Source organism: Felis catus, chromosome C1 (genome assembly GCF_018350175.1).
Source record: "Felis catus isolate Fca126 chromosome C1, F.catus_Fca126_mat1.0, whole genome shotgun sequence".
NCBI lineage: Eukaryota > Metazoa > Chordata > Mammalia > Carnivora > Felidae > Felis > Felis catus.
The window spans coordinates 97,351,692-97,377,302 of NC_058375.1; the positions used below are offsets into that span (position 1 = coordinate 97,351,692).

At 46.7% G+C, this 25,611-nt stretch overlaps 2 long non-coding RNA genes across 2 annotated transcripts in view; both read left to right on the forward strand.

Moving 5' to 3' along the window:
* Positions 1-25,611, forward strand: part of LOC109502540 — a 112,205-nt gene that overhangs the window by 27,678 nt on the left and 58,916 nt on the right. The window lies entirely within an intron of this gene.
* LOC123379009 lies at positions 16,593-23,890 on the forward strand. The gene is made up of 3 exons (XR_006582888.1): positions 16,593-17,287; positions 17,705-17,900; positions 22,381-23,890. It is a non-coding gene; the product is annotated as an uncharacterized LOC123379009 (long non-coding RNA).

A 25,611-nucleotide genomic window follows, 5' to 3' on the forward strand; every position in this document is an offset into this window, starting at 1 on the left:
GTGCAAGTGATAGGAGCTATCATTTCTTAGACCCAGTCTGTCCTAAGCTCCTTTTTTAAAAATTCTTTTTTTTAATGTTTATTTATTTATTCTGAGAGACAGAGAGGGAGAGAGCACACACGCGAGCATGAGCAGGGGAGGGGCAGAGAGAGAATCCCAAGCAGACCCCACACTATCAGTGCAGAGCCCGATGCAGGGCTCGATCTCACGAACCATGAGATCATGACCTGAGCTGAAATCAAGAGCTGAACACTTAACCGACTGAGCCACCCAGGTGCCCCTGTTCTAAGCTCTTTTAAATTGATGGTCTCATGTAACCCTCACCCCAGTCCTAAGAGAAGGTACTATCTCTGTTTTATAGATGAGAAATGAAAGGATTAAAAAAGTCCATACGACCTGCCCAAGGTCATTCCACTAGCCAGTGGTGACACCAGGATCTACCTCAGGCAGTGTGAGCCTAGAACTCAACTCTCAAACCCTGCACTGTGCTGGTACAAGGAGCCAGAAACAAAATGGTTGCACCTGCAGTGTGTGGGGTCTTTCCAGCTTTGCACACCTTTGACAAATAATGAATTCAACTGCCATCAGAAATGTAGCTATAGGGGCACCTGGGTGGCTCAGTTAGTTGAGTGTCCAGCTCTTGTTCTCAGCTTAGGTCTTGATCTTAGGATCTTGAGTTTGAGTCCCGGGTTGGGTTCCATGCTGGGCATGGTGGGAAAAAAAAAAAGAAGAAGCAGAGACTGGCGAAGACTGGTCAGGCCGTACTAGGAAAAGGAGAATCATTTTAGCAGTCATCTGACAGCCTGGTCTTCCACCTTGCTTGCCTAGACAGAGAGGATCAACAGATGACAAGTCTTGGAGATTTGGAGGGACATGTCACATGGGTTACCTCGCTGGCGATGGTGGTGGCAGTCTCCCACATCACATGACAGCTACTGAGACTCTGCCCTGATGGTGGCCCAGGACAGCAGAAGAGCTGAGCCCACCTTGGCACCCATGTGTCCATTAAATGAGCGTTCTTCAGGCAGCTGTATGTGACAGAAACAGGCCAGGGCCAAGGCAGACCTTCCAGAGAACAGAGTGATGGACACCTGGAGGAGAATGGTGGAGGGCCTCTGTTCATTCATTCATTCGTTCAATCAGAAATGTTCATTGAGCAAGTACTCTGAGCCAGGTACTGTGTTACATGGTAAAAATACATGACCTGGTTTATGCCTTCAAGGTTTTAATAGTATAGATAGACAAATAAGCCAAATTCAACTGAGTATGAAAAGTGGGGGAGCAAGTACAGTGGGCCATCTTGGGCTGGGGTGAGGTCAAGGATAAGTTCCTGGAAAAGGCGATATTCAAGCTGACACCTGAAAGTGAACAGGAGTGAGATAGGCCTGGGGTTGGGGGTGGTGGCAGGAAAGATGAGCTTTCCAGGTAGAACCAGTAGCATGTGTAAAGGTCCACAGGTAAGGCAGGATGTGGACAATCTAGTTCTTTCTGGTTGGAAGCTGATGTCAGGGGAGCTGAGCCAAAGCAATACCATGAATGGCTTTGTAGACTTTGTCAAGGAATGTGGACTTTCTCCTGGGGCAATGGGGAACCCCTGAAGAGTCTCAAGAGTGAGAGCAGTGAGATCAGATATACTTAGCAAGATTACTCTGACTAAGGTGTGGAGGGTAGTTTGGAGGGAGTCCAGTTAGGGGGTTATTGAAGTTTTCCAAACAAAAGATAATGGTCTGTGACCCTCAGGTCTGTGTAAAACACCTCAAAACCAGGGGAGGAATCTTTTGGTGTGATTTGAGGACAGGCCTTCCTTTCCCAGTGTCCAGGGATCAGGGCACAATCCCTAAGTGCCAGCACGGGCAGCTGCAGTTTACAAACAGAACAGCTCAAGGCTAAAGGTGCCCACAGTGAGTGAGGAGATTTGAAAGAAGGTTCCCCAGAAGAGACCAAAATTTCCATTAGATGTAGAAGAGGTGTCAAAACAGATTTTCTGGGGCTCAAGCCAAGTGGCATGGTCTGCCATTCAACCAGACAGGAAGTGCAGGTGAATTTCTAGGCTGGGAACTGATTCTCCTGTGGGACCATCTGAGCGGGAAGCGGGGACCCGAGAGCCACGGAGCTGAGGCCACAGTGGTTTCAGGGACTTTATAATGTCCCTAGATTTGCCATTTAAAAATTCGGTTGGATTGCTTTTCTGTAGGAACTAGCAATAAATCCCTGAAAATACAAAGGGCTATTACTTATTTCGCGTGCAGGCTGGTAGGTGTGACTGGTAGGCTACACCCTGCTGGGTGTGTGTGTGGGGCGGTTTGTGGTGAATGGCAGTTTGATAGTAGGTGGTAACTGCTGGAAAGAAGAAAAATCAGTTTGGGGGCCTGAGGAAGAGGAATTGTGGTTGTTTGAAAATGTGTCCTCAAATTCTTTGACATTCTGTGCTTCAAAAGTGGAGTGCTTCCTGTCCCCTTGCATGTGGGCCAAACTGAGTAACCTGATCCTAATGCCTAGAATGTGTCAAAAGTGACAGTGTGTGACTTCCCAGGTGAGGCTATGGAAGGTGTCATGGCTCTCTTGGCATTATTCCCTCAGGGGAAAGCCAGCTACTGTGTCTTGAGAACCTTCCAGCAGCCCTGAGGAGAAGCCCCCGTGCAGAGGAACAACTTACCACCACCATGTGGGTGAGCTGCCTCAGAGGTGGCTCTTCCACCCTCGCCCTCAGTCACACCTGCAGATGACTTCAGGTTCCAGCTTGCCAGTCATCCAGGTGAGACCCCAGACCCCAGAGGGAGATAAGGCACTCCTGATGTGTCTTGTCTAAATCATGACACACAAAAACTGTGAGATAATAAGTGAAGGTTGTTGTGTTACACCATTCAGTCGTGGGCCAGTTTGTTGCGCAGTAACAGATCCTGATACAGGGACGAAGATGGCCTGGCCTGGGACTTAGAGGTGTGGCTCAAGGTTTAATTGAAGAGAGGATCTTTTGTTCCTTTACAGTGGGCTTCCCCACCTCAAAGCTTCATCTCTGTGTTCATTCACACACACATCCATCCATCTATCCATCCATCTCTTCATCCGTCCATCCATCCACCCATCCATCCATCCATCCATCCATCCATCCCTCTATCCATCCATCATCCATCCATCCATCTGTCCATCCATCCATCCATCCGTCCATCCATCCATCATCCATCCAACCATCCATCTTTCCATCCATCCATCTCTCCATCCATCCAACCATCCATCCATCCATCATCCATCCATCCATCCATCCATCTCTCTGTCCATCCATTCATCCATCTTCCCACCCACACGCCCAACCCTCAAACCACCCATCCATTCACAAAACATTTAGAGTATAAGCTCCAGACCAGCAAGAACTCTGCTTTGTTTTCATGTCCCCAGTGTTTAGAGCCATGCCTCGCACATCATTGGCACTCAACGTGTATTTGTTAAATACAAAGAATTCATTGTTCCCCTCCTCAGAGAGTTCTCAGTGTAATGGAAGCAGACAAGATGTCAATAATTGGAACTCAACAATGTTATAGTAGAGATAAGCACGGGGTAGGGTGGAGGACAGAGGAAAGGCCGGTACCTTGGAGTGACAGGTGCACAGTGGAGTCAGGAAAGGCTCCAAGGCCTGAGCTGAGTTTTAAAGGATGAACAGAATAGCCCGGGAAGTTGAGGCAGGACTGGCGTGAGAGACAGTGGACCATCCAGAGAGCAGCAGAGTTCTGGGTGTCTGGAACTCCTTGGGCCCTTTGCCTGAAAGAGTGAGGAGTAGTCAGAAGGCACAGGCATGGGCAGCCAGCCACCTGACCTGGCCGGGGCACCGGGTACAGCCTCTTCAGGGTAGTGCTGGACCGTTAAGGAAATTCAGCCTCGCTATGGGTATCTCCACCCCACCCACACCACCGGCTTATTCTTGTCCTCACCTTACCTTCTATTTTCTCATCATTTTGGTCTGCTCACAATTTCAGTTCATTTTTTTCTGTGTGCTTAACACACAGTCACCCTTCAAGATCCAGTTCAAGAATCATCTCTTTTATGATACATAAAAGATCAATCTGCCCCTCTGGTAAAACTGACCTATGCTTACAGCCTCAGTTGTGCCTTTCATCCCGTCGATTTCAACACACACCACAGATGGACCCATTCTGTTGGCTTTCCAAGTTTCAAATTCCTCAGAGAGAGAAATCGATTGGTCAGTCTTATTTAGTTACAAGTTATTAGCCACCCTAAAATGTAGCTGCTTTTGGGATATGTTGTGGCCTGAATGTTTAATGTCACCTCAAAATTATTTTTTAATGTTTATTTATTTTTGGGAGAGAGAGAGAGAGATAGAGAGTGAGCGGCGGGGGGGGGGGGGGGGGGGGGGTTTGTGCAGAGAGAGAGAGACAGAGAATCCCAAGCAGGCTTTGCACTCTCAGCAAGGAGCCCAATGCGGGGCTCAAACTCACAGACTGTGAGATCATGACCTGAGCCAAAACCAAGAGTTGGACGCTTAACCAACTGAGCCATCCAGGCCCCCATCACCTCAAAATTCTTATGTGGAATCCCTCACTCCCAATGTGATGGTATTTGGTGGGGCCTTTCAGAGGTAATTAGGCTTCGATGAGCTCACGGGAGTGGGGACCCCATGACGACATTAGTGTCCTTATCAGAAGAGGCCAGAGCTCACTGGCTCTCTCTTTCCCCACCATGTGAGGATAGAGTGAAAAGATGGCCATCTGCAAGCCAGAAAGAGAGGCTCATCCGGAACCCTGATCTTGGACTTCCCAGACTCCAGAACTATGAGAAGTAAATTTCTGTTGTTTAAGCCGCCCTGTCTGTGGCATTTTGTCACAGCAGTCCGAGCTGACTAGGACTGGACAGGTGTCTGTCCTTGGCCCGATCAGCTGTGGCACAGGGAGGCGGGCAGGGCTGCAAAGTACGAGAAGAGCCCCCTAGGGCAGCCTCTTCAGCAGAGTCCAAGGGCAGGGAAAATTCCTTTCGGAGGGGTTCTGAGCTATGAGAGTACAAACGGCAGGCAAGAGGTTTTGGATCTTGTAGCAGACAGCTTTTGGTGCGTCGTGTTCACCTCCCCTTGGTCCACCCCTGATTTCAGTTGCTGCAGTGGTGGATGTTCTGTGCAAGCTCAAGATCACTGCTCTACAACAGGTCCCGCCTCCAGCATGCTCCACCTTCTCTCTCTGAGCGGCTCCGAGGCCACAGGAACTCTCTGCTGGGGGAGGAACGAGTGGGTAGTGCCCCGCAAGATCCCTTCATCAGGGGAGGGGCTGGAACTGGGGGATAAATGCTGGAGCCTCCTGTCGTACAGGTGGACAGTTCTGGGAGTGACTCAGTAAGGGGTCTTTGCAGAACTGAGCCCCATTGCCTTCAGCAGCGGTGGCCCACGGCAACCACACGTGGGCTCGTTCTCTTTGTCTCTCTCTTCCTGCTCCCCCACGCCTGCTTTCTGGACAATTTTATAAACCGTCTGCACCCAAGTCTTAATCTTATGCTCTGCTCTCAGGGAACCCGACTGAGATTGACTCCGAAGGCAATAGGGAGAGCCCTTGAAATGTTTTTTCCCCCCCCCTTTCTAATAATAATCCTCTAATGAACTCGAGGCACTCTACCGAGCAGAGAAGTTACGAGTACAATACACTGTGGTCCTTGAACCTCAGGAGCTTATCACCTCCTCCTCCTATAACCTTTTCAGTGTTTTTATTTCCATGATCTCATTTGGCCCTCTCAGCAACCTTTCCAGAAATGTAGTGCAAACATCATTATTTCCACCTTATAGAAAAAGCAAAAGGAGGCAGAAAGGTTAAAGCAGTTTGCAAGGTCACGTAGCTAGCACATGGCCTTTTAAGCAATTAAAATCTGTGGCTGGGTTTATAAATTATCATAGGTACTCAGAGAAAATATAATATTAAAAGCAACACATTTGCCATAATTTAATTATTCACTTGCCTTCATTATATTTTCTTTGCTTTTACTGTTTCTTCTCAACTTTCCAAATATTGTACTGGCTGTTAATCAGTGCTATATAATTTCTTCTGTGAAATTAGGTCAATGTACAACGTGTTAACATAACTTTCCTTTTATAGTTTAAACAACATTTTAGTAAAACTGAATCTTAACAGGAGAAGAAAAAAAACCCCTTTGATTACGACTGCATAATTTTAAACAGAAGGAAACGATGGAATTTGCATTTTAGAACACCCCGGTCTGAGGGCAGCGGGGAGAGATTGGAGGGGCAAGATTCTACGTTCCCTCTCTAGGCAGTTCCATTCCTTTCCGTGGCTTTAAATAACATCTGTGTGCTGATGACTCATGCATTTCCATCTCTAGCCCCAACTTCTCTTCAGAGCTCCAGATTGGCAGATCCAGCCCTTAACTGTCAGCTCTATTTGGATGTCTCACAGGAGCTCAAACTTAGTGTGTCCACAGTAAACTCTTGGTTTCCACTCTTCCCCCAAAATGTCCCTTTGAGACCTCCAAGTAGAGATGTCAGTCAGAGGGCGTGGTGAGTGGTATCGCCGTAGCCCCAGGGGCTCAAGCCAGAAACCTGGAAGTCATTCCGGATCCCCTCTCTCTCACCTTCTGTATCCAGTCACTTAACAACTCTGGCAAGTTATGTATTTCCTGAATGTGTCTCAGATCTGTTTACTTCTCCCCATCCTGGCCTCCATCACCTCTTGCCTGGAGCAGGGTCGTCGCCCCCTAACAGTTGTCTCTCCTTTCTGTTGAAATAGGGGTGAGGGGAAAGCGGAAGTTTTCCCTCTGATTGGCTTCATGCTTCCATATGGAGCCACCTCCACGAGATGAACAGTGCTGGCCTCTCTCCACCATCTGAGTGGTGAGTTTAGGGACTGGAATAGCTAGCATGGCTTAGCTTTCTCTCAGAATGATCTGCCTGGCTCAGGAAGGCTGTATTCGTCTTCTCGTGCTGTGTAACAAATGACCACAAACTTAGCAGCTTCACACAGCACACACATGTCATCTCGCAGTTTCTGTGGGTCAAGACTCTGGGCGTCGTTTAGTTGGGACCTTCGTGTAGCTTTGGCAAAGTCGCAATCAAGGTGCCAGCAAGGACGTCTTCATCTGGAGGCTCAACTGGGGAAGAATCGGCTTTCTTTGGGTTGTTAGCGGAATTCATGTACTTGAAGTTGTATGACTGAGAGCCTGGCTTTTTGCTGGCTGTCAGCTGGAGACCATCCTCAGATCCTAGGGGCTACCCACATGTGGGCTCCCTCAGCAAGGCTGCTTATTTCATCAAGCCAGCAAGGAGAATCTCTCGATCCAGCCTGCTATGATAAAGTCTTATATAAGGTTATGTAACCATGGACATGCTATCACCTTGGCCATAGTGCAACCTAACTGAAATCGCATCACCTTTGCCGCATTCTATTGGTTAGAAGCAAGGCAGGTTCTATTTGCACACAAGGGAAGGAATTACAGAAAAGCCTGGTTAGGAGGAGACAGAAGAGCACTGGGGGTCGCCTTAGGGTTTAACTGCTACAGAAGCATGTGCCGCGTTCTGCTTCTCCACCGGGAGGTTTATAGAATGGCCCCTTATAAGGGAGCCGCTGTCATACAGAACTGCCTGGTCCTGAGGGGTTCGGGGTTGGTAACTCTGTATAATTCTTGGACAAAGTATGAGAAGGCTCATTGTTGCCACACCTAAGCCACCTTCTCCAAATAAAAAAACAAAAATTTTATCAGTTATGCAGATGCTATTTTGATTTTCTATTGTATAGGTGACTCTAGAGGCTCTCACATAATTCAGAACTCAGTTGGAGGATAGACAAATGTTATGTTTCTACTCCCTCAAGCCCAACATCCTCACCATTCTATTTTCCACAGAGAAGACAGATTGATCTCTTAAAAACATAAATTATGGATATTAGGAAGATAACAAGAAAATACTATGAACAACCTCATGTCAATAAATTCAACAAGTCAGATGAAATGGACAAATCCCTTGGAAGACACAAACTATTGAAGCTCTTTCAAGAAGAAATAGTCTTATATCTATGAAATATATTGAATTCATAGTTACAATTTTTTCTACAAAGAAAAATCCAGGCCCAAATTGTTTCGCTGGTGAATTCTACTAAAAATCTAAGGAAGAAAGAATCTCAGTTCTATACAAACTCTTGCATAAAACTGAAGAGGAGGAGCTATGTCCCAACTCATTGTTTGAGGCCAATATTACTCTGAAGCCAAAGCCAAAGAGATTATGAGAAAACTATAGACCATATCCCTCATGAAGAAATAGGCAAAAAGTCTTAAAATTGTGGCAAATCAAATCTAACAGCATATAAAAATGATAGTAAAACATGGGGCATCTGTGTGGCTAAGTCAGTTAAGCATCCGACTCTTGATTTTGGCTCAGGTCATATCCCAGGGTTGGGGGATTGAGCTCCAGTGTGTAGATCGCTTGGGCTTCTCTCTCTCTCTCTCTCTCTCTCTCTCTCTGCCCCTCCCCTGCTTGTGTTCTTTCTCTCTCTCTCTCAAAAATAAATAAGTATACTTAAAGAAATGATAGTAAAACATGACCAAACATGTTTTGTCTCAGGAATGCAGGGTTGGTTTGCCATGAAAAAACCAGTCAATGTAATTCACTGTATTTACAACCTGAAAAGAAAAGCCATATGGTCATCTCAATAGATGTAGGAAAACTCTCAAAAGCCAGGAATAGTATAAAACTTTCCCAACTTGATAATGGGCATCTATGAAAAACCCAGAGCTAACATCATACCTAATGATGAAAAACCAAATGCTTTCCCACTAAAATTAGGAGATAGTACACCAGACAACACTGTTAATCGGCTTGATCTAATTACATTTATAGACTATTACACCCCAGTCCTCTCTCACCACTTCTAGTCAACACTGTAGAAGTTCTGGCCAGTGTAATCAGAGAAGAAAAGAAAAGAAATGAAAGGTGTACAGATATTAGAAAGAAATAAGTAAAACCACCTTTATTGTCAGATGACATGATTGCCTATGTAGAAAAGAGCTACTAGAACTAAGTGAGTTTAGCAAATTTGGAGGACGCAAATACACAAAATCCAATGTATTTGTATACACATTAGCAGTTAACAATCAGAAAGTGAAATTTATAGAAAACAACACCACTTACAACAGTATAAGACATGAAATACTTAGGGACAAATCTGAGAAAAGATGTGAAGGATCTGTAAGCTGAAACCTACAAAACGTTGTTGAGAAAAATTAAAGAAGAGCTAAATAAATGCTTTGCTCATGGATTAGAAAACTCAATATGGTTATGATGTCAGTTTTCCCCAAATTGGCTCACAGACTCAATGTGATCCCAATCAAGATAAATTCCGGAAGGCTCTTTCTTTTTTTCTTTCTTTCTTTCTTTCTTTCTTTCTTTCTTTCTTTCTTTCTTTCTTTCTTCCTTTCCCTTCCCTTCCCTTCCCTTCCCTTCCCTTCCCTTCCCTTCCCTTCCCTTCCCTTCCCTTCCCTTCCCTTCCCTTCCCTCCCCTTCCCTTTCCAGAAAATAATGAGTGGATTCTAAAATTCGTATGGAGATTCAAAGGATCTAGAATAGTTAAACCAGATTTGAAAAAGAAGAACAACACTAGAGGTCTAACAACACTGAGCTCTGATACTAAGGGCTGAGCTACCACAACTGCTCTGTTTTTGATGACTTCTTCAGCCTGCTTGGGCTCCAAAACTGCACATTGGCCCACCCCTAAGATCAAAACCTGCCTCATTCCTCCCAAACTCTGATACTCATTCTGTGATGTCCCCATCCCCATTGACTATCCTTCTCATTCCTCCCAGGCTCTAAACTCTGCCACAGGTCAACTTTTTATCCAAAAGCTCCCTTCATCAGTTTGGACACCCACTGCCCCAGTCAAAGGAGGGACCTGGAGACTGGGAACACAGGCTTTAATCAACATTCTTGCAAGAGTGGGTGTCTGATGGGCAGGCACACTCAGGGCAGTTACAGCAGACAATTCATCTCCTAGCGTGAGTTCCCTCCCCTGATTCCTCATTGGCTGAGTACTACATTGGTTACAGACTTACCCAGAAGTCGCCTATGCTCATGTACGGCAAAAAATAGTCTGACTGGAACAAATGTACCTTCCTTGAGGTGACACAGACTCTGGTTCTTTGGTGCATGCTCATCGCAAAGCCTGTGAAAAATAAGCCCGTGAAATGGAGAGGGGGAAGAAGAACCAGGAAGTGGAGTGTCTAAGGGTTTGGGACTCCATTGTGGGGATGGGGGAGGTGTTCTAGACAGCACAGCTTTTATCTGGTATTTCTGAAAATGAATCATCTCATTGACTTCTCACAGTGCATGGCTGTGATCTCAATCAGTTAACCATTTGTTTTTCCCTTTCCTTTGTTCCTGGGCAGACAGGAGTGTCTGAGGAATGTCAGACGTATTCCACCTTGGGGGGCAGGGGTGTTTGTTAGCTTGTGCTTTGCCCTCAGCTTGCCTTATGATCCCTCCTTCATCAATTAGGCTCTAATTATTGTATCCATTTTATGAAAAATCTGTCCACACTGAAAAGGATTGTTCAGGTTCAAACCTGAGTACCCCTGGCCACTTTGGTGTGGTCTCTGCACAAAGTAAAATGGAGTAGAGAGAAATGAGTAGGGGGAAATAATGAGCCATAATGAGAAACCCATATTTCCCCCTACTCATTTCTCTCTACTCCATTCTTTGTAAAGCTTTTTTACTCTCATTCCAGAATCTTCCAACCCATCTGGCTGCTTCTGCACTCCTCCCTATTCCACCCCTTCCTGTCTGTTTGTTAAGGTTCTTTAGATATCATCCAAGCCAACTCAAGCTAGTTTAAGTCAAAACGAGAACTTATTCCAGTCATGGAATCCGAAAAGGAGTTGACCATTGAGGTGCCTGGGAATAAGGACAACTCTAGGGGCTTACCATCAGATATTTGTGGGTCTGTCTTCTGGAGCAGAAGTCTTAAAATTTTTCACTGTGACTCACTGAAGAGGAGCGAAAACCTTGAAAGCTTTCAATTATTCCCAATTTCCAGAGGACAAAAGTCAGTGCAGCATGAATGATCACTGTACTAATAAAATTGCCAGGGAGAATATACATGCATATGCATATACAGAAGCATGATGATGCCATTTGAATTATAATGCATAGTTTTAAAGTCTAATTATTGAAAAATGATAGGCCCAAAAGATCACCACACAACCACCACAATAAACTAAACTGGTAATTATAAGCTAAATAATCAAGAAGCCAAATTTACATTTATTTATAATTAATGTAATTTATAATTAATGACCAATGTAATTAAGCCATTAAAACCCACAGTCAGTTCCACACAACATCGATGAGGCACTGATGATGAAGTGTCATTACCCCAAATTGCAGGAATCCCAGTGCCCTGTGTGTCTGTGCCGTGAGAGCATCCCATCATTGCCAACTTGGCCCGGCAGACCGCTTCCTCAGCACAACATCGAATTAGAGTTCTCAGAACATTCTTCTAACAGCCACTTGAGTTTATGAATCCTAAATTGTAGCAACCCATAACGACCCATCTGCTAGATTATTAGAAAATAGCCCTCATTATACATAAAAATTAATGGCATTACACAGTAAAGTCATTGCAAAGTGCAAGCCAAAGGGCTTGCACTTTGGGTCTGTTAGAGGCTCACCAGGGGCTCCAGTCCTACCTTGGGAGTCACTGCGCTGGGAATCGGCCGTGATTTCCAGCCACGAACAGCTCATCTTCCTCAGATCAAAATCTCTAAATCCTAAGAGAGATTCGAATTGGCGCAGCTTGAGCTAGCTTGAACCAGGTGTCCACCCTAGAAACCAGTCACCCGTGGGGTTGGAGAGCAGGGAGCAGGGCCTCTCAACAGGAAGTTGTTTTGTTTGTTGCCACTGCCCTGTGCACGTGGAGGTCAATTCCCACAGAAGAGAACTCCACCGATGATAGCATCCACTAAAATAGCAACAACAATCAAAACTGAATCGGGGTCCGGGTGTCTGGGTGGCTCAGCCGGTTGGCTCAGATCACGTTCTTTGGGTTTTGTGGGTTTGAGCCCTGCATCGGGCCCTGTGCAGACAGCTCAGAGAGCCCGGAGCTTGCTTCAGATTCTGTGTCTCCCTCTCTCTCAGCCCCTCCCCTGCTTGTGCTCTGTCTCTCTTTCTCTCTCAAAAATAAATAAACATTAAAAGACCCCAAAAAACCCTGAATCAGGGTCATAGACTTATGCTGCCTTGGATGTCCAGAAAGAATTGGAATCTTTATTTAATCTCCAGCCTCTAGGTAGCTGGGAGAAAAATCTAGATTCAGTTCCACAGAGGGCAGTAATGTAAACAATACTTCTAGGCAATACACACTCTCTGTAAAAATGCTCAGTCTCCCAGATTCTGGAGTCTTTTTCCTACTCAGCCCTGCTTCTACCGCCCCCTTGGAATCAAGTGGCAGTGTCCCTGGTTTCTGGAGTCTTCAGGACTTTATCTCTGGGACCTGATTCTGGTTGCCACTTACACTGCTAAAGCTGGCAACTAGAAGAATTTGTGATCTTGTCTCTCAGCCTGGGCAGGGCCCTACATTACTCCTTGGCTAACTCGGCCTCCCTTTAGAGTTACTGGCTGGGTGGAGGTCCTTCTGAGTTTCTATCATGTTCCCCACCTGGCTCCCCAACGCTGGGGGTCCCTCCCAATCTTCTCTAGACCCTCGCTCTGACTGACATAGCTACTTGGTTCTCATTAGCCATGCTTTGCCACCTGAGGTCTCTATGTCCTTAGAGCTTTTCACTTTCTGGATGTTTCAGAAGGTCAGCCCCAACAGTTGGTTGTGTGTGTGTGTGTTGTGGGGGGGTATGTGGTGCGTGTGTGTGGAGTGTGTGATGGGTGTGTATGTGTGTAAGGTGTGCATCGGGGGGGGTAGTTTTCTCCTTTCTCTCTTTCTCACCTCCTCTTCCCATAATCCCTTAGGACTGAAAAGAAAGGCTTTTATCACTTTCTGTCTGACATATCCCTCATCTATCACAGAGAGAGCTTTATGGCTCCATTGAGACTCTAAGAGCTGGTTTTTGATATGCTTAAAGAAGAAGATAAGGGAATTTTGAAAATGATTATTGAATACCGTACTTGTTACGTCCCAGGCACTTTCTAACTACCTCTAAGTGTTACAGTGCTTGGTATCTAGAAGCAATCCAATTTGTTGAATGCATGCTTTATGTGTATTAGTGGATTAAATTCTCAAAACAATCCTCTGAGGTAGGTACTATTATTACTCCCATTTTACAGATAAGGAGAATAAGTCATAAAGAAATCCAGTAACTTGCTCAAGGTCACATAACTGGTAAATGGCAGGATCTGGATTTGAGCCCAAATATTGTACCTCGGAGTCTGTCATTTTAGCCAATTGGCAATTATAACTCTCTCAAGACGGTAGCCTGGATCTAAAGATAAATGTCTTGCTGAGAAATCTCGTTTTAAGTGTCAATAGCAGAATATTAATTCTTTATTTCCTTTTGCCTTCTTTTGTGACAACTTAATCTTTCTGCAGGCTGATGGGTGCTTAGGGCTAGCAAGGGGAAGGACAGATCCTCTGCAACGAAAGAGGAAAGCACATTAATAACTTTTCCAAATATTGCCTTCTCACTAGTAATAAGAATAATGGTAATAAGGGCATAGAAGCATTGAAAATAGTAATGTAATGGGGAAATATGGATGGTACCCGTCTAAGCACTGGTTTGGGAAATGAGCTCTTGACCAAGCAGGCATACTGCTAAGATCTTCTGGACAAGAGCTACTTCTGAAGCCTTGAGAGGTCCTCCAGCTACCTGGCTGACAGATCTGTCCCAAGATGATGAGATCCCCTAGAACTGTTAGGGGATTCACCGCTCACCCAGAACTTTCTGACTACGTGGCCTCTCAAGGCGAGAGGATGCACTCAAGTCTCTAGCCTGACTGACAGTTACATTTTGTGTGGTGAATAAATAAATGGGTTTCCTGCCCTGGTGAGCCTGGGTAACACAAACTGCCCCTGGGAGATAGCCCCTATTTTGTTCTAAAAAAAAAAAAAAAAAAAAAAATCAAATCACTGAACCAACAAGATTGAGGGCCAGACATGGAGAGTGGTGAACTGACCGAGACCAATGTCCTGCACGGGACCCGTCTGGGCAGTCAGGAATTCCTAGGGCTCACCCTCTCTGTCTCTGCCAGAATCTGACACCCCCTAAAAGACAAGGCAGAGACAAAGGCTTAACTGGGAGATTTTACTGGAGAGTGGGGACCGGAGAGACAGCCTCAGTGAGAGTCAGAGGGAGTGGAGCAGGGAAGGAGAGGGCGAATTCAGAGCTGATTCGCACTGCCAGGCATGCGGCCTCCTGGTGGCCTGACTGTGTGGGGGCTGTCGGTAAAGCCACTGACAGAGGGGTCACAACTGTCTATCAGGAGGAGAGAAAGAGAAAGCACTTACCCATCAGCTTCCATCCTCTCTGGTCCGTCCCTCCACCAGCTGGCCAAGGTTAACCCCCCAGCACATACAGGTTCCCCGTCACGTGGGTAGGGAAGTGCCAGCTGGGAAGCCAGCAGTGCTGCGGTGACAGCTATCAGGTTTAGCCTGAAGACGGTCTTAGGCCACAGAGGACTGATGACCACACAAGTGAGGGTAAGGCCAAGAGTTCCAGAGAGGTGTGCCTGCAGTACCCGCCTTCCTTGAGCCGCCACCACCAGTGGTGTGAGCTCAGGAGGGTCACTGGAGGCCTCAGGGCTTAGAGTCCTCATCCATGAAGGCAGGGGAGCAGGGGTGGGGTGGGGAGACCAGGCAGTAGACTCCATTATTAAAGCCCCTTGGACCCACGCTCCACAGAGAACAGAACTTCCAAACGGGACCTGAGGGAAAGGATGGGCCAGCTAGCAGACTGGCAGGGAGGAGCAGGCCTCCTGGGGAAGGTGCGTCCGGGGAGGGAAGGGCGGGGGGCAGTTGAGACAGAAGAGGTGCAAAGGCTCCCAGGATGTGGGGACAAGGAAAATTCAGTTTGTGCACAATAGCAGGTGACTTGGGGACTGAGTGGGGATGGCGGCCTTTAAAGGTAGAGGCTTTGAAGACATGTGGTGTGATAGAGCGGGCGGGTGTCCGTGCCCTGATGCCAGCTCTCCTGTTGACGAGCTATGTGACCTTGGGCAAGTGAAATGCCAGGCCCCAGGTCTTTATCTCTAAAGTGAAGGAGGTATCTTAGGGCTCTCAGGGTCCTTTGCTCACAGCAGGATGGGTCAGAGCTGAGGGGCCTCACTAGCTTTGCAGCTGACCCAGCTCTGGGGGGTGGGGCGGTCCTTTAAAAAAATTTTGTTTTAATTTATTTTAGAGAGAGAGTGTGTGCAAGTGGGGGAGAAGGGCAGAGGGAGAGAGGTAGAGAGAGAGAGAGAGATGTAGAGAGAGAATCCCAGGCAGGCTCCATGCTCAGTGCGGAGCCTGACGTGGGGCTCGATCCCACTACCCTGGGATCATGACCTGAGCTGAAACCAAGAGCCAGACAGTCGAGCGACTGAGCCACCCAGACACCACTGGGGGCGGCCTTTGTACCCCGCAAGGACGAGGAGTGGTCATCTTACTGATGTGGCAGGCAGATATTCAGGTGTGGGGCCCCTGATGAAACAGCAGGGCTTCTACAAAGAGCAGGGACCCCTGGGGGGAAGCTGGACTAAGTAACAGCTGGAACTGGGGACGTGAGGCTGGGGCAGGCTATTTGGGCCCAGAGAGCTGGCTGGGCTCATCCTCTGGAGGAAGACTTACTTTTGCACGCGAGACAGGAGGTAGCCAGTCCTTCCAGTGGCTGCTGTAACTGACCACCCAAGATTCAAGCTCTCCTTCCATGATGTAGAGGCACTTCTGGCATGCGGCTATCTAGCCAAACACCGTAGTTCTAACCCACTTGTCTCTGGCTGGGCCCAGAGGACTAGCTGTGGCCAAAAGAACCTAAGGAGAAATGATGTGTCTCATTTCCCAGCTGAGGGGACTGATGATCACTGTGTCTCCTCCAATTTCCTTCCCTTCCGCAGCCTCTGAAGGCTGTGTGTTAAAGATGGCACCATTACAGTAGGGCCGGGGCCTGGATCCCTGAGGAACATTGTTTCCCCAGGAACATTGTCATTGGACTTGTCGGGAGCAAGAAATAAACTTGCATTGCGTTAGTGCAATCATATTTTGGGGTCATTGTCATGGCAATTAGTCTATCTGCTATAGCTATACTAGAAACTTCCAATAAGCCCCAAGGCAAAGCTCAGCTTTTTGGTGACCCACCACTTGGGGAACCTAAGATTAAGCCTGCTCATCAGTCCTGGGTGATATTTATTTTATTTATTTATGGACAGCGTACCACAGGGCAGACCCTTTGTCCGTTCTGGGGATGCAGTGTTAGGATGACAAAATCCACAGTCCTGTGAGGCTTACGTGCCGGTGGAGGGAGACAGATAACAGGCTGGGGTGGGAGGAGTCCATTCTCTTGGAATGACTTAGAGGATCAAAACATAACTGCCTTTGCCTTCCCCTGCCCATAAAGTAAACTCAGCGGTGGTGATTTTCCTACAATAGAAACGTGCGCAGATCTCACGATTATTCTGTCCACGCCTGGGTTATAGACAATTCTCCTGCCTCTTTAAGTTGTAAAACAGCCTCAGTTTAAGAACTGGAATTTCAGGTGCAAGATAAAAATGGAACGTTTCAATTTCACCCAACGGTTGAACTAAAACCTCTGAGTTTTGACCTGTTGATGGCTTCCTGACTGCAAGGAAAGGGGCGTGGCCAGTTCCTGCTTTCTCTTCCTTCATCTTCTACGCAGTCTCAACTTCTCATCCCTTCCTAGCTAGTGTTCTGCTCCTTTCAGGGCAGGGGTTGTGTGTGTGAGGGGCAGGGGTGTGTGTGGTAAGGGAATGGGGCAGTTCTTTCTAGACTGGGAGGTTTGTGTTCTTTGAGTCTGGCAGATGTTTAAAGCTTACTCTTTGGAGAGTCCAATCAATGCCATTCTTTTGGCCCAGGAAGATGCATCTTAACTGTGAGGGGTTATTTTCTACTCTTTCATAGCCTCTAGGAACCTGGTCTTCTTCCTCAGCTTCTTGTTGCTGGAATGGATCACTGAACCTTCTAGAAACCCCCACTGGGCAGAACCCAAGACAACCCTTCTCTGATTTTTCTCTTGTGGTTTACAGGGGTCCCTGGGAAACACTCGAGCATCTCTCATTCCAGCAGGTTTTAAAAGTGTGGACTGAACCCAGAAGAACACCCTCTATCCTGTTTTCCCAGACCAAGCACTTTAGTTTTCTCAGGTGAGAGTCAGGCACGAGTCCAATATCTGACACCTCTCCTCCCCTCTCGCCAACCTGAGAGGATGCATAGGAAGCTCTCTGAGTGGTCCTCTAAAACCTCTCTCTGGGCTTGGGGGTGGGGGGGGTGGCTCTCCCCATCTTCCCCCTTCCCAAGGGTGGGAGGAGTCCACTCTCTTAGTGACTCCTCAAAACTCCTCCAACAACTCCTTCCAAAGAAATCCTCTACAAATCCTTCCTTTTTCATTACCTAACCTCTTTTTTCATATACTCCATGTGGCCGAGGGAACCTACAATCATAGAAGTGTTCTTGACCATTTCCTTTGTAGATTTTGTAGACGATTATCGAGCTTTGAAATTTCACATCTATCGTCTCTTGGTGTTTCAGTGGAAACTTCTACTTTAATGTCGTGTTAACAGGTAAACAAACAAATGAAAGAGAAGGAAATTGCAGATAGTAATCAGCTGCATGAAGAAATGAGGTCGGGTTGATGGGACAGAGAGGCCCAGGGAAAGAAGAGCTAATTTAGAATGTGTGATCTGAGAAGGCATCTAGCTCTGAGAAGGTGGCAGTTTGAGCTGCGGCCTGAAGGACACCAGTTTCGCCAAGATCCGGGTATGTGTGTGGTGGGGGGGTGGGGGGGGGGGAGACAGCATGTCAGGTGGTGGGTACAGCAAGTGCAGAATCCCAGGTGGGAATGAGTTTGGTGTGTTCAAGGAAGGATCTGGGGCTGGACTGAATCAGCAAGTGACACAGAACATTGGAGAGGTGGGCAAGACCCAGATCCCACAGGGCCTTGGTTGTGGTAAGGGTTTTGGGTTTTAGTCTAACTCCAGGGGAAGCTATTGGAGGTTTTTGAGCAGGGACTGACCCCCAGGGAATGACCTAATCTGATTTATATTTAAAGAGAGCAATCAAAGGCATTGGAAGAAAGGAGGAGAAACTATTATAGAATAAAAGAGCCTTAAAGGACATAATGAGGGGCGTCTGGATGGCTCAGTTGGTTAAGTGTCTGACTTCGGGCTCAGGTCATGATCTTATGGTTTATGGGTTCAAGCCCCATGTCAGCACCAAGCCCCCTTTGAATGCTCTGTCCTCCTCTGCCCCTCCCCCACTTGCTATCTCCCTCAAAAATAAACATCAAAAAAAAGGACCAAATGAAACACAACGTATAGACCTGAAACCCTGCCCCATAGGGTTAATGAGGTAAAACTCACCAGTGAGACCCCCCACCTGATGCCTCCTTCTTCTTCATAGAAATGTTAACCTTATCTGTTGGAGAAAAACAATAGAAAGAGCCTAGATTAGTTTGAACTCAACCACATAAGCCTGCACCATAGACCATGACTCTCGGAACAGTTACCTGTACCTCATTATAATATCAAAATCTCTGCCCAAGGAGGAGCACAATTTCATTAACATAACATAGGTTGCACGCATAGGCGTGTTTTCTGCCTGCCTTGACTTGCGGTAAGAAAACTCCCCTTTCTGTTGGAATATCCATCCTAACCCTAAATAAAAGGAACCGGTTCACCTTTTCTCCCGAGAGTCACGCTCTGCATCTTTTTATTTGCTGCAAACAAAGTTTCCTTTGTGGGGATAAGCCCACCTGCTGTAGTCTCTGTCTATAACTCACAAAAGAGCAAACTCACATTAGTTGGGTTACAGACTGGGGCGCCTGGGTGGCTCAGTAGGTTAAAGCAACTGACTTCAGCTCAGGTCATGATCTCATGGTTCTTGAGTCTGAGCCCCACGTAGGGCTCTGTGCTGACAGTTCGGAGTCTGGAGCCTGCTTTGGATTCTGTGTCTCCCTCTGTCTCTGCCTGCTCTTGCTCTGTCTCTTTGTCTAAAAAACAAACATTGGGGCGCCTGGGTGGCACAGTCGGTTAAGCGTCCGACTTCAGCCAGGTCACGATCTCGCGGTCCGTGAGTTTGAGCCCCGCGTCAGGCTCTAGGCTGATGGCTCAGAGCCTGGAGCCTGTTTCCGATTCTGTGTCTCCCTCTCTCTCTGCCCCTCCCCTGTTCATGCTCTGTCTCTCTCTGTCCCAAAAATAAATAAACGTTGAAAAAAAATTAAAAAAAATTAAAAAAAAATAAAAAACAAACATTAAAAAAAAATTGGGGTTACAGACCTAGTTTGGATCCTTATCCAAACAAACTACTTGTGAAAAGAGATCTTTGAGACAACTTAGCAAATCTGAATACGTACATGGTATCAATTGATATTAGATAATTATTGTTAATTTTGTTAAGTGTGATAGTTGCATGACTCTTAGGTTAAAAGAAAGTCTGTATTAGCTGGAGATGTATAATACACAGGGGTTTAAGGGTGAGACGGCATGATATCTAAGATTTGATTTGACGAATCCTACACACACAGAAGTCACAGAGGCTTTATTATATGTTGCTCTCTACTTAGGTATGTTTTTAAAAGTGTATATTAAAAGTTGTAAAGAAAATAATTTGGCTGTGGTGTGGAGAATGGGTTGCAGGGGCAAGAGGGGAAGCAAAGAGACCAGTTAGGAGGCAGTAAATCCAAAGAGGGGAAAGTGGGGGTGGTGGATTAGAGCAGGGTGGGAGGGTGCGGGTGCAGGTGGAAATAAAGACCCAGAGATGTTAGAGACAGAGCCAACACAACTTGCAGAGCAGGTGTGAGGAAAATGGGAATAGCGTGGGTAAGAATAATGAGAAAGTGACTTTGGGGACAATGAGGGTGCCCATCTTTCCACACCACTGCTTGCATTCTCAAATTCATCCCCACGAGACTGGGAGTGGCGAAATGGGGAACTAAGTCTCTTCGGATTATTTCTGTCTCATGTCAAATTTGTGTTCTTGGGTTTGGGGCTGGGCTGAGCCCAAGTTAGCAGCACAAGTGTGGGGAGCTAGCAAAGAGGCAGGCAGAACAGGAGGACTGGCTAATGCGTCTGGAATAGTTGGGAATTCTGTAATTCTACACGGTGGGCAATGGGAAGAAATCACTTCCCACTAGGAGTTGTAGTCCTAAACCGTCAGGTAAAACCCTTGGTTTACCCATCCCTGGAATGAATGTTTTTTTTCCACACTAGGGCCACACTACTGCATTTCAGCAGTAGAGCCCAGAAACACAGATCTCAAATTGACTCTTGGTTGGATCAATTATGCAAACACCCGTTTAGCTGCTAGAACACTAGGGAGCTTTGATTCAGCCACAAGGGCTGGTCCCAGCAAATGAACTCCTGACTGCCTGCGATCTGCCTCGAGGCAAAGCTGTTTGTGGGTAGGCATTTGTTTCTGGTGTCCCTCTTTCCTTTTCCTTTCTCTACAACCAGTAAGACAAATGGAGATGTGCACCTGTCCCTATGGATCTATCAACGGCTTGGGTTTTCTGGATCTGATCTTGTCTAATGGGGCCAGCCCTTTTTCGCCTGTGTGTTTCCACCTATGTGTGAAGCGGTTTTTGTTGTTGTTGCTAAAGCAGTCTGATGTCCTGGCACTGAAATACACACGCACACACAAAGTACAAGGTGCTCTCATTGATCGTTAAGAGCAGAGGCTCTGAATGGTGCTTGGAATAGAGTTGGGACAGTGTTGAGTGGGATGGCCAGACCCCAAGGGCAGCAGCTGCTTGGCCTATTCTGTATTCTAACATCCTACTCGATCCTTGATGGCCTCCCTCCACTTGGCCGTCCTTGTCATGTTGATCTCTAGAAAATCAAGTCACCCTGTACCTAACTTGCCCTTGGCCAATAATTTTTAGCTGCTTATTGAGCTGCTGGTGGTGTGTCTAATCCTTGCTCAGCTTATCCATGTGTGCTGCCATTAGAGGACGCCATAAATCGTCACTCAAGGACCACAATATCCACTCTAATGGTTAGAACACAGAGTCGCCCTCTCCCTTGTGACCCAGTGGCAGCGGCAAGCTCCTGGAATAGATCCCCTATTGTTTTCTTAACGACGTCAGTCTTCGGAGTTAGAGTCTCACATCTCACTACTCATAGCGCATTTTTCTTTAGAACCTGCTCACTCCTGTGCTTTCTCTGCCACCAGAGACTGGCACCTGCTTTTCAGCTGTCACTTAAGGATACCCCGTTAAGAAGCAGCCCTAGCAACCTGCCCTCAGACGAATCATTTAATGCGTCTGAATCATATTTCCTTCTCAGGTAACTAAGAGTAACATTCTTCCCTTCCTCCTTTCTCGGCATTGTGCTAGGGCCGGAGGAGGCGGGGGTGGGCGGAGGTTGCTGGAATGACCCAATGAGACCTGACTTGTGAATATCCTTTACAAGATACAAGACCCTGCACCAAGCTAGCAATCGTAATAATGAAGGATTGTCGGCAGGAGTTGGGACATATACATACAGCAACAGACAAACATGTCTTTTTTACTCAACAAACCTGTATCGAGAATGTGCCAAGCACTGTGCTGCTTACATAGGTGCTTACACCTATGTAAGCACATAGGGGCTTACAATCCAGAGTGATAAGATCTATGGTAATGCCGAGTCCCTGATGAGAGTGCACAGAAAATACATCTAACCTGGACTAAGAGAGTTCAGAGGAGACCCCCCCCCCCCCCCCGGAAAAGTTGTTGCGTGTGTGCAAACCTGAGCCAAAAGAGAGACTGGAAAATCGTGGCTTCCGGGAACTGGGAACTGTCTGGCTCTTAGAGTGCAGTCAAGCAGGAGGGTTGGAGAAGTAGGTAGAGTCTCAGTTATGGAGGGTTTGGGACATCGGGGCATAATTGAAAGGTCTCGCTAGAGGCATGATCAGCTTTGTCAGCAAACCATACGGGGAACATTTCAGAAGGAGGAAAGACTGCCTGAGGGAGATCAGTGAGAAGGCTACTGGGATAAGCTGGTTAAAAGATTTTAATAGCATGATCTAAGATAATGCCGGAGGGTTGAAGAGAAGTGGATGGGTTTCAGGGATATTCGGGAGGCAAAATCAATGACGTTTGCTGTCGAATTTGATATGGGGATGGGAGTAGAAGGGATGGTGAAGGGTGACACCCCGATTTCTAGCTTGGATGGTGGTGCCATTCATTCAGATCAGGATTAAGGAAGAAGGATTGCCATATACAGTGATCATTTTGATGTGGGCAATGATTCGTTTTCAGGGTCTATGGATTCCATGTAGAGATATACACAGTATTTGGATATTCTGCCATTTGTTCCGTGATGCTCGCCTGCCCGTAACTCCAGGAAGGGACAGAATTACAGTCCACATGGGTCTCACATGACTGCCAATGCTGACTAGACATGTAATACAGGTCAGACACAAAGGCAGTGAATACAAGGGCTGACCGGTAAGTTTTTGTGTGTGGTCTGACTCATATGAGTGAGTTATGCCAATCAGATTTTGTCTCTGTTTGCCAATCAGATTTTGCCAATCAGCTTCAACCAAGCCACCGAGTCTTGCCAGTCATTAATGGACATTGGTGTTGGAAAGTTTTAGAGTCAGGGGGTTGTGGTGGCAGCCACCGGGGCCACATGTCAGTTGTTGAGAGGGTAGTAAATGTTTAAATGTTAAATAAGCTTGCATTTAACTTTTTTACTTCAATTCTTTTAAGTGTGTAACCAGAGAAGTCACAATTAGAATAGAAATTGGTACCAGGAGTGGGGTTCAAACCGATAGAGCCTCAACACAGGAGACTAGCTATGGTATTATCGAGATGATATACGATAAAAAATTGTTTTCATTACAGGATAGGAAATTTGCAGTCTGTGATTTTTGGTGGAAAAACAACGAATTAGGTCGGCATCTGCTATCCCTTGAGACTCAGGCCATATGCATACCAAAGGTGAAGCTTTGGGAGGCTTGATGCCTGAATGTAAGGATAATGAAGCAGATTATTTATTGCTTACAACCTAAGATAATGGCCAGCAGCAAAGAGACAGTTTCTGTCAAGAATGCCTGTCTGTGAGCAACTAAGAAAAACAGGGGGATTATGTAACTCTGGTGCAGAAAGCCCATTTTGCCTGTAGCTGGAGCTCTCTGATTGCTTACAGCCGAGTCCAGAAACCAAACCGTGGTCTTGCCAAACTGTGGTCTGGTCCTAATTTTCCGTCTCATTGAATTTCTAGTGCCAAAGTTAAAGCTCTGATTGACAAAGATGGATGTCCAGGCCATTGGAAAAGAATTCTTTGGGAGGAGGAGTTGCTGGGGAACATGACGCCCCTCAATGCCCCTCCCAGGCATTTCTCACTCCATCTTCCCCGCAAAACAAGGAGACTCTTCCCACTGAGAGGCAAGTCTCACAGGGAGGGTGGGAGTACGGATAAGGAAGACCGAGGAGGAAAGACATTCCACTTGAGGTTACAGCCTTTCTGTGCCATGAGGCATCGGCTATTAAGAAAAGGACAGTCAGATGGAAGAAGCTAATCCTGGGTTCTAAACAGCAAAAGATTTGGGAGCCTGGTCCTCAGGATTCATTTGGGCTGTTAAGAATAGGCGGTCTTCTAAGGACATTGGCTTTACCGTGTCAGCCAGGGGTCCTCTGTTGCTATAGGATTTGACATACGCTTGGACCAGGAGCCACTGTGTGGTTCTTGCCCCAGAGATCTCTTCTTGCCTCCATTTTTTTTTCTTTCCTCTACTTTTCTGAGTGATTCTCCCCCGCCTCCCCCCTCCCCCCGCCCGCAACACCCTGTGCTGTCATTCTGTTTTTGTCCGTTGCAGGATATTGGGGGAATGGCAGAGGTTAAATTTCCCATTTCATTCATAGATTATAAGAAAGTGAGGGGTCATGTTTGGACAGGACCCCTCAGAACTGGAAGAGGGATGGACAGAGCCTGAATGTTGCGGATTCTGAGGCCAGCAAGCAACCTCTACAGCAGCCTCGGGACACTCACTGACTCTGAATGAGGAGCAGAATGTGACTTTCCATTCTGTCAGGGAGACGCATGATTTATAGTTGTAAATGACTGTAAAGTTGACTTATAGTTGTAGATGTGATCAAGTTAGATAAGAACATCCTTGAAAATATCTGAATAGGGGCGCCTGGGTGGCTCAGTCGGTTAAGCGTCCGACTGCAGCTCAGGTCAAGATCTCGCGGTTTGTGAGTTCGAGCCCCGCGTCGGGCTCTGTGCTGACAGCTCGAGCCTGGAGCCTGTTTCAGATTCTGTGTCTCCCTCTCTCTCTGCCCCTCCTCACTCACGCTCTGTCTCTCTGTCTCTGAAAAATGAATAAACCTTAAAAAAAAGAAAAGAAAATATCTGAATAGGGAGAAAGTTATGTGTGCCAGGCAGGGCAAGCAGAAGAATACAATTGACAGGCTTTTATTTTTTTTTTTTAATTTTTTTTTTCAACGTTTATTTATTTTTGGGACAGAGAGAGACAGAGCATGAACGGGGGAGGGGCAGAGAGAGAGGGAGACACAGAATCGGAAACCGGCTCCAGGCTCTGAGCCATCAGCCCAGAGCCTGACGCGGGGCTCGAACTCACGGACGGCGAGATCGTGACCTGGCTGAAGTCGGACGCTTAACCGACTGCGCCACCCAGGCGCCCCGACAGGCTTTTATTATTTGTCCTGTCCAGTGAGACCACAAGGGACAGCTCTATATGCACACGAGCCCCTCCCTCTCGTAGAGCCAATAGTTGGCTGTCTATTGGATCTGCAATGGACACCTAACCCTGGGCAGCCATCCTCTGACTTGTTGTCTGGATCAAATGGACAGACTCATCCAAGGAGACTTTTTCTCCCAACACTTGAACCAGGAGACACGGAGTCTATTGCCACTTGCAGTGGGCTCTGGGCTTGGGTCTTAAACCCTTGGGGGCTGATAAGTAGGTAGAGGTAGGTGGTGGGGGACAAGAGAACAGAGCAGACCCTAAAGCCAGGGAGACAGAGTTGCTGCTTCCATTCTTAATGGGTTGGCCCGGATCTCAAGTGTAGATCCTCTCAGATCTGACAAGGTTTTACTTTCTGTCCTTGAAGTTCATTGGATTTCTGCCTTCTTACAATGAGTCTCAAACTGTAGTGGAAAGCTAGAGTTCAGGAGAGAGATCTGGATAGGAATATGGTTTCCAGACCCATCTACATTTCCATGGGATGAAGACTTTGGGAGTGGATGAAGTCGCCCCAGGGAATGTATCGAGGGAAGCAGAAAATGTTGTCATTCTGCTCGTTGTAAATACATTTCATGCTTGAAAAGACACTAAATGCATGTATGTATTACTTTACTTACCCTTCTAAACAACTCTGTGAGGTAGCTGGTATTACTATCCTGATTTTACAAATAAGGGCAGGTGATAAAAAGGATGAAGTCCTGTTGCCCAGGTCACACAGCCTTAGCAACAGCGGCGATGGGTCCTGTCTTCCGGCTGGTCCATTCTCTCCTTGAGTGGG